This window comes from Hyaena hyaena, unplaced genomic scaffold, assembly GCF_003009895.1.
Source record: "Hyaena hyaena isolate Hyena2069 unplaced genomic scaffold, ASM300989v1 scaffold_702, whole genome shotgun sequence".
Classification (NCBI taxonomy): Eukaryota; Metazoa; Chordata; class Mammalia; order Carnivora; family Hyaenidae; genus Hyaena; species Hyaena hyaena.
In genome coordinates this window covers 13,853-23,767 of record NW_024081338.1, presented here as the reverse complement: position 1 = coordinate 23,767, position 9,915 = coordinate 13,853, and positions in this window count along the sequence as shown.

Below are 9,915 nucleotides of genomic sequence, written 5' to 3'. Positions count from 1 at the left end.
AAATAGTAGATGTCAATGTGCCTGGATGGCATAAATGTAGCATTCTTAAAACGTTTAGGGGCTACACATCACTTAGATGTGGTACTGGCAGGCTTTTATATTTTATTCTGATGAAAACATTGAGATTTTGACACTGTCATTGAGTAAACAGAAGGGTGACTTAACAGTTTACAATTTATTTGGCTGATTTCATATACTTATGACAGAGCTATCATGTCTCTGAGACACACTCTATATTTATGGTGGGAATTGTGATTTGGGATGACTTTAATTCACGTTTCCCCCCTTCTATTCATTGTAGGTTGGTTCTCTGAGACAGAGTTTGGTTTGCAAGACGTTTATCAGGATTCAACACCTGTGAAAGGAGGGGAAGGGAGCAGGATTGGGCAGATAGAGAACTGAATTTCAGTGTCGGCTAATACAGCTTCATCTAATCAGGGTTGGGAGGACTCTGGAGCAAATATTGTCCATCAGATGTGTCTTGAATGGGGTTGAAATGGCAGAGTCTCTATACTCCTGCTTGCTGGGCCACTGGATGCAAGCCACCTCCAAGAGAGGAGTGACCTCTGCTTGGGGGCTCTCTACCCCTGACACAGACCAGGAAGGAGCTGACACTGGAGCTCCTGACTGCATCTTCTGCACTGGACACAATATCTTTCCTTGAATGGGGCTCTGGGCATCTCATTTCTCTGTCAGCCACAGTGGAAAAGAGGAAAAGGGAGGAAGGCTGGGTTGGCAGTTGGGGCGGGGGAGTGGTACTATGTGGACCTAAAAAAGCTTGGCCAACTACACGGGGAACTTGTGACCATATTTGGCCAGAGTTTTTCCCCATGGAGTGGAAAATGACAGATATTTATACTCCCCACAATGGATGTGTTACCCTAGGAAAGACAGCCCCTTGGGTAAGGTGACTCTCTGCAGCTGAGAAAACCCGGAGGAGTTGACAGCTAGAAGTTGTCCTCTGAGAGCAGCCCCCGCAGCTGCAGCAATAAGTCCTCTCCTCGATAGGGATCTTAGTGGATGTCTCTATGTCCACAGTCCACTATTTGCACCACTCAGATCCACTTCTTCATATACATTCTCAAGCAGCTTTGCCAAGATCCCAGCATGGTGCTCGCCTCCTATGGAAAACTTAGGAGAAAAAGATTAGAAGGACCTACAGCAGCTGGTCTTGGGGCCCCACCTGGAATTCGTTGTTTTCTAGATTTCTCCGACCATCAGTTAGTACCTCTGCTGGTCTCAGCGACTTACCTGCTAACATGACCCAGAAGTCTGAGTCCCTTGTCACCGTGCCTTCCTCAGGCCAAGGATATGCACTTATCCACTCACCTTCACATTTGAAAGGGAGGACCAGCCGACAGGCACCGAATAGATAACCTGGACTACTTCTCCTCACATTCAAGGAGATTTCTCTGTCAAGATGGTGATTCCTTGCTTTGCTTGTTTGTTTCTGGGCCGAAGAAGTTTAAAGTGCCCATGTGGCAACCATAACTTACAATTCGATAACATCTTTGCTCTTCCTCTGACAAAAGCATGCCCCTACTGGCAAGCAGCACCTCTAACTCTGAAGAACACAGTTATAGGGATAGAAGCACAAAGTTCTCCAGTGGGTCACTGAGAGGGATGTTGAGTAAGGTCATTCTTGCTTCCATCTCTTAGTTCCCAGACCCACGCATTCTTCCCATTGGGCACATGGTGCCATATAAAAGTCTTTAATTCAATATATATACTGCATCCTGGAGAGTGGTACCCCATCCTCATGAAGCGTCTCAGATTGTGTCTAAGAAGTGCTTCAACTGAATATTCAACAAGCCATTCCATTGCTCTCTGAGGCTGGCAGCTTCTGGGTGGTGCATTATGTAATATGACCAGTGGATTCCATATGAGCCAACTTCCACACCTCCTTTGCTGCAAAGTGTGTCTCTTACGATGCAATGTTATGTAAGATCCCTCGTTGGTGGATCAAACATTTTAAGCCCTTGGAGAGTAATGCTAGCTGAGGCCATGTGGGCAAGAAAGGCAAAACTATACTTGGGATTTACGTCTATTCCTCTTAAAAAAAAAAAACTCTAGTTCTTTCAGAATGGAAGAATTAAAGTGGCCAGCTGTATATTCTTTAAACTACATTGCCATATTAGGCACTCAGGGTTTTCTATGTGGCTGGCCAATGACCCTCAATAGCAGCAGTAGTTTACCAACCTTAGTAAGTGAGATCCCATGCTGTTGGGACCGTGCATAGCATTCACCCCTCCCTGTGTGGACACTCTATTCACATGCCTATTGTACCAGCACTAGGGTGACCAATAACCTAGAGTGGATGATTCAAATGGCTGAGCCATTTTGTCTTATTGGTTGTTTTATGCCTCATCCATGGTGGCTGCCCATTGGTAGATGTTAACATTTGATATAAAGATCTTCACACCTTGTGTCCACTGCCATATGTTCATCCACATGCCACTACCCAAATCTCATTGTCCTCAATCTCCAAATCTTTCTGTCCTGACTCGTGACCACTTAGCCAGACTAATCACATTAACTAGGAGCCATATATATTCTCACCTTTGGCCACTTATCCTTCTGTACAAAGTGGACAATGAAGCGAGCTGCTGGGCATGCTGCTTATTAGAAGAAATTTCATCACCACTGTTTTTCAAGATTCCCCAGAGTGAGGCTTTAGTGCAACTGTCATCCAGTTTTTGCTTACATAAATATACCAAAGTATCTACTATAACAAAATATCATGAACTGTGTAGCTTAAACAATAGATATTTGTTTTCTCACAGATTCAGTTCTTGGTGAGGGCTCTTTACCTGGCTTGCAGATGACTGCCCTCTCTCTCTATCCTCACATGGTAGAGAGCGGAGTTTTGGTGCTTCTTCCTCTTTTTATAAGGACACTTATCCTATCACAAGGGACACACCCTCATGACCTCATCTAAACCTAATTACTTCCCAAAGACCCCACCTTGAGTACCATCACACTGGGGGTAAGTCTTCAACATATGAATTCTGAGGATATGTAAGCACGCAGTCCATAGTACTGATCCATCTATAAACCAAGGTGTTTTTTTTTGTTTGTTTTTTGTTTGTTTGTTTGTTTGTTTGTTTACCCAGTTATACATGGTTCCAGTATAGCTGCAGACATGAGCTAAGGGAGAAGTCACGGACATCTGGGCTATCTGTTCACGCAGTTTCCTTGTGCCCTCTGGACACACTTCTTTTCCATTTTATGATGAGCTGCTGCTGGACCAATCCAACCTTAGGACATAGTAGCTCTGAGAGACTTAGATCATAATGGAAAGTTCTGGATTCACGGTCATCTGCAATGTCCCATGGTCAGACACTCCATCTCTACTAGGAGCTGTTTTCAAAAGGTATATAATTCTCCACCGAAGATGTCAAGGCCTTGCTCTAGGGACCTACTCCCTGCCCTAGGCTTTGCCCCAGGGACCTGCATTGTGGTTCTTTAACTGGAACTTACCATTTGCTTCACACAGCACCTTTTCCCATCACCAATAACTCAATTTTAAAGGTTCTGCTGGGTTACATGTCTGAAATAGAAATGTGCTTGCACAACATCCCACCCCAGCTGCAAAGTCCTCTTTGGCTCTGGGCTCCACTCAAAGTATGCAGTGTTTCAATTTGCCCAGTCTATAGGCTGAAATAGTACTGCCAGGTGTGGAATATGATACCTCCAGAACCTGATGAAGCCTACCAGGCACTGTGTTTCCTTCCTTCTTCATGGCTGGAGATATAAAATGTAATATTTGATCTTCTACTTAGAAGGAGATGCCTTGGCATGCCCCTGACCACTGTAACCCTAAAAATTATATTGATTTGATGGGCACGGAGGAGGGCACATGTTGGGATGAGCACTGGGTGTTATATGGAAACCAAACTGACAATAAACTATTTAAGAAAGAAAATTATATTGATGCGGAAGGCCCTGCATATGCATAATTTACCTTCCACCATTGGGAGCACTTGTCACATCAAAGCATCCAGTCCAGTATGTTAGCCAACTCTTTCTTATCTGGCTCAATTATCACAATGTAATCAATGTAGAAGACATTGAGGCTCTCTGGGATGTCCAAATCATCTGTATCTCTTTTATCACGAGGGTTCTCACAGCCCTGGGACAAAACGATGAATTTATATTGTTGCCCACTCCATGTGAATGCATACTGTTTTAGATCCTCTTTTCAACCCATGGACCTGGGGCCATATTAATTTGTCCTAAATCAAATACAAAGTCAGACACAAAGTCAATGTATCTGACATGACATCTGCTATTAGGGCCACTACTTGTTGAGTTTGTAGTACTTTATTGTCAGTTTCAGGATCCATTTGGTTTCTGTCAGGAGCTATATTGGTGAATTCATTTGAAGTATGATACAGTCTTTAGGTCAGGGCTTAGCAAACCTTTAAAGTACAAGGTAATAAATATTTTAGGCTTTGTAGCCACATAATCTCTATTATAACTGTTTAACACTGCTGCTGTAGTGCAAAAACAACCTAGACAATATATAAGCAAATGAACATGGGCATGTTCCACTAAAACTTTATTTAGAGAAACAGGTGGTAGGATGGGCTTGGCCTATGGGCTTTACTTTGCCAGTCCCAGCTTTAGGTCTTTCAGAGTGTCACTAATTTCTACCATCCTAAAGAAATTTTACTATCTTGTTTAGGAGGAGGATGTGTCAAGTCAAGCAGTCAGGCAGTTCCCAAAATTTGCTTTCTACATTTCCATAAATTTGGTAGGAGAACAACAAGGCAAAATGAATTCAGACAATTCATTAGTCATGGCACAATGTATTTGCATGGATTCCCATTGCCCCGCCTCCTAATACCATGGGGTGATGTGGAGTGGGCCTCCTAGATGCTGCACACACAGGTCTGTGTTATAGCCAAGAAACACTGAGCTTAGGAAATGCCAAAACTTTTAAGGCTTGCTGGCAAACATGCCCATCCCTTCTGCAGATTAGGCTTCTTATCCTGGAAGGTAAGAAAATCCTTTCCAGGGAGGAGGGAGATTTTACTATCCTGTAATGTCTCCTACGGTTTCTATCTTTAGGGGAACACTCTTTCTAGCTGCTTAGGCTGTCTGTTATAGAAACATTCTTGCATGGCTTTTGGCTCAAAAGATGAGCAGAAATGCCAGAATTATGGGGAATTACTTTCAAACAAGAATACCACTCCAGAGGCTTCCACTCGGTCTTCCCCATTATTATAGCTCTCATCTCACAGATCAAGAACCCAGTATAGGGTTGCATCAACTCCCAAGTATGTTAACCATAAATATGCATTTGTGGCCCAGAAGTGTCTAGTAGGTGAGCCCATGGACACAGAAGATCTACTTTAAGCTGGAATGTGGCCAGGCTTCCACTTATTACCTGACCCCCATCTGATCCCTTCCCTAACAGAGTGGGAGAGGATAGCAATGCTTTAGCTTTATAAATGTTTGTGTTAATTCAGACCCATGTCCAACAGTCCTCCAAACATTTGAGTATTCCCTTCCCTAGGTGTACACCTATGCAAATTAATTGCTGTAGGTCCCTTAGGAAGGACTGGAGTGGAAATGCCATGTAAAGCCAAGAGATTCAACGGATTGTCTAAGGAAATCTCAAAAGTACCATTTTCTAAGACCAATGGTTAGCAAGTGCCAGAATCACCAAAAAGTCCAGTGGTTTCACTCCTCTTTAATCCAGGGCTGGTGATAGGAGAAACTGTTACTGATCCGGGCACACTGAGAGCAAAAGGGATGAGAGTGCACTAGAATAATGAGGGCCATGTGGGGACATTTATCATGATGAGAACCAGGGCAGGAGTGGCATCCAAGAGGCCTGACCCCACAGAAAATTCAGAATATTCTGGAGACAACTAATAGAACACAATGGCACTAGAGATGAAATAGATGGCATCCAACAAGGGTACTACTCAGCTACAGCCAGAAGAAATCAAAGATGGGTGAGCAGAAGACTGGGGGCAATCACCTCCATAAAATAGTATACCTCCTTTCCCATATTCTTGGTTTCAGCCAATTTTTGATTGAAGAGATGCCTGAGTCCCAAAAGGAAGGGCCCTACACCATGGCAAGCATACATGTGGGAGTAATTACTCCCACAGTCCTGCCCAATCCAATCTTACATCTGGATCCCTTGATCAAGCACCCATGAATATTCCCCCAGCTTCTGCAGTGCATGCTGGCTAGGGCTCAGAGGCTCCTTGATCAGCAGATAATTTTAAAACCTTTGTGGAACCCACTGCTGGCTTCCAGCCTCTCTTGAGTTGACTAAATCAGTACATTTTGCATCCACACAGGATGAATTCAGATTTAACAGCCCATCTGATGGCCCAGACCCTGGGAGGTAATGCCATCTGATGTCTTTAGGAAGACAGTGAGTGACAGTGAGATCATGACCCTATCCCAGTGTGGCATTGACTTGTCCATTTTGTGCTCATTTTTGGAGTAATCTTTTTTGGCAGGCTCAGATTCATGCGGCCATCATAGTTAATCCATTTACATAAATACTGGCTTATTAACCTGAAACAATCAAGGGGAGGGAGTGTGGATCTTTCTTCTCTTTGTTATGTCTTTGAGTGTTTCCCTTCTGTGAAAGTACTTCTGGGAAGAAATTAGTAGAAAACCTTTGCTTTTGAAGGCACAAAGACCTGCCTGGGGCCTCATCCCTTCTTCTGCTAATAAGATCACTTTTCTGATAATAAAAGTCCCTTCCTGACAAGAGGCTTTGGGGGATAACTAGGGAATTCAGTTTATTTCTCATAACTATGGGGGAAAAAAACCTAGAGGAAGAAAAACATACTGAAAAATTTTGTGCAGGGAAGACAGCACAGGCTTTAGTGATCGGTCGGCCTCAGGGGTAAATGGGTTTAAATGCCACATATTTGTATGAAACTTTGGTCATTCTTGGTTATTCTTGATTTTTCTCTTTCCTTCAAGGGCATTTCCAGGACCTACCTAGGCTATTTAGGTAAAGAAGTAGAATTTCAGAGAGTTTATATGACTTGGCCAAAATCTCATGCTAATAGGTGACATTTAAACCCATTTACCTCTGAAGCTGACAAGCAAATCCTATGCTGTCTTCTCTTCCCATGATAGACCCGCCACAATTTTTAAATTGGGAAAATAAGTTTGTATCTGCATCTCTTTCTCCATGAAGACTGAGAAGGGGTTTCCAGCTGAGAGAAGTTCAAAGTAAGAAATGAGGCTCGCATATGACGGAGTCATCTAGAAAAACAAGAAGTCATGAGACTGGGAAAAAGTGGTAGAATCGCTGAGCAGAATCAGGAGGCTTGTTTGAGATCTAAGGTTAAATGTAAAAGGAGTGAGTCTGCACAGGCATGGGATTTTCTCCAGCCATGTTCACATGGGCCACTGTATCTCTGAGAAGTCCCAGGAGAAGAATTGCTGAGTCAGGGATCATATTCACTTTACATTTTGGTGGCCATTGCCAAAGAGTTATGCAAATATACTCTTCGATCAAAATGTTTCTCCATCCCTGTTAATGTTGCATTGTATCAAACTTGTTGATCTTTGCCATCTGCTAGGTGGAAAGAAATTGGCATTTTGTTGTTTTAAATGCAAATTATTTCGTTATATGTGTGAGTGAACATCTTTTCTTATGTTTCTTCTGTGAACTGCTATTCATGATGGAGACTATGAATTTTAGGATAGTTAGATTGAAAGGAAGACACATTGTCTAAGCTACTGAGCAAAAATAGAAAATATTAAGGAGTAGGTCCTGATACCTTAGAGTTAAGTCTTCCTCTGCCTTGGGAAAAAATATTTTGGCTGGGGCCACAACTCTCCTCAAAAACATCCTCATAACACCAGGTCTAAGTCCCAGCCAACTGGAGACTAGTACCTAGATTCCCAACTCCCACTGCTATAATTCTGTCTCTAACCACAGGCAAAATTTTGCCCATGACACAGTCCTAGGGAAACACTGAAAGGGAAGGAAAAGCAATGAATAAAAGGAAAGGATAAAATAAATCCTCTTCCTTATAGGTTCAGTGGGAACTGTGAGTCAAAATTATGCATTTGGCAGCACAGAAATGATACTAATGAATGCAAAATTTATGAGTCATGCACTTTTTAACCTGCTGTACAACTCCTTAAGAGAAAATAAGAGTCCTAAATCTAGTAAGTTTGTCTACACTGAGACCCATGGTACATACACACACTGCACTGTTCTAAAAATTTTAACCTGGAGTGTGAAAGAAATACAGCTTTGGATTCCTTTTCATTTTTTTTGTGGGGGAGGGTTAAACACAGGTGGGAAGGGGGTGAGAATCTCTCTAAGTCCATGCTAGGAGAGGGAGGAATGCTACGGACATCAAAGAGAGAACATAGGACATAAGGGATAAGATGGTGGTGCAGAGAAAGACACCTGTCCTGACGGTGTGAATGTGGCACCAGGAGCCCACACTTGGCTGAACTATGACAGTGTCTTCATATGAATTGCATTTTACATTTAGGACCCCTGGAAGTGAGAGTGGGGTGACTACCCAGTAGGTATGGTGGACTTATGCCAGATGAGTAGTTTTTAAATGATGTGCTCTGAAGTCCTGAGTGCTAGTGTTGATTCCAAAGAGAAGTGAGACCTACATGGGAGGGCTGCCTTAACAGAAGCAGCTCTGCCCTTATTATCTGTGTAGATGGTTCTTCTGTCTATGAAGAAGTGTTCTGTATCAATAACATATATGGGATGCTACCCATGTGCTATGAATTGTGTTGAGGTTTTCATGTACTTTATTTAGCTCATTTAACTTGGGGAGTTGTCCAGGTCTCTTAGTTTTGCGGGTGATGAAATTGAGACTCAGAAAGGTTACATGGCCTGCCTAAGATCCCCTAGCTAGTTGGTGGTGTGCTTGGGTGTTATTGACTGAATGTTTGTATCTCCCCCAAATTCATATGCTGAAACCTCAACCCCCAATAAAATAGTATTTGACAATGAGGCTTTTGGGTAATTAGGTTTAAAGAAAGTCATGAGGGCAGGGACCTTCATGATTGGTTTAGTACTCCTATAAGGAGTGACATTAGAAACCTTGCTCTTTCTCTCCTCTATTTGAGGATACAGTGAGAAGGTGGCCATCTGCAAATGAGGAAGAGAGTTCTGACCAGAACCCAATCATGCTGCATCTTGATCTTGGCCTTCCAACCTTCAGCACTATGGGAAAATAAATGTCTACTGTTGAAGCCACTGAGTTTATAGTATTTTTTTTTTATGAGCAATTGTGTGAGCGTGAGCAATTGTGACACTGGGTTTCAACCCATGTATGTTTGACTGGAGCACCCATATTCATTCCAGTATGCACTGCCATCTCTCTAAGATGGTCTATGATTCCACTATGCTGTTCTTCTGCTAACACATCACACAATACTGGTAAAATAACTCATGACAAAACACATGCAAACTGCCCTTAGAAATCTTTAATATTCTTGGGATAGCTTTGGGTCTTCAAATTGTCTTAAGGATGCTATTCGAAGAGAGAATTTTAATACCCTTCCTTTCAAAGAAAGGAATCTATAATCAATAATTCTGCCATCCATGGAAGTCCGTGTGGTCCTGGCTTCCATAAAACTGTTTCATGGAATCTGTTTAAAAATCTTAAGCAATAAAATTTCCCCTTGCAGAGAAGTCCTTCATTCACTATTTCCAAATTTTTGCCTTTGAAAAATAGACTTCATTCAAAGTCCACACAAAGCTTGTTCATGGTCAAGCATCTAAAGGCTGAGCCATATTGAAAGCTTTTCAGGGAATTCATCAGATCCAAATTACCTAAGACAGAAGGAAATCATGCCTGATATTTTGCCCTGTGAGTGAAAGGCAGCTGAGCACCAAGTTTACTCTCCACCTTCTCTCCAGAATGATCTTGGTTTGAGACACTTGAC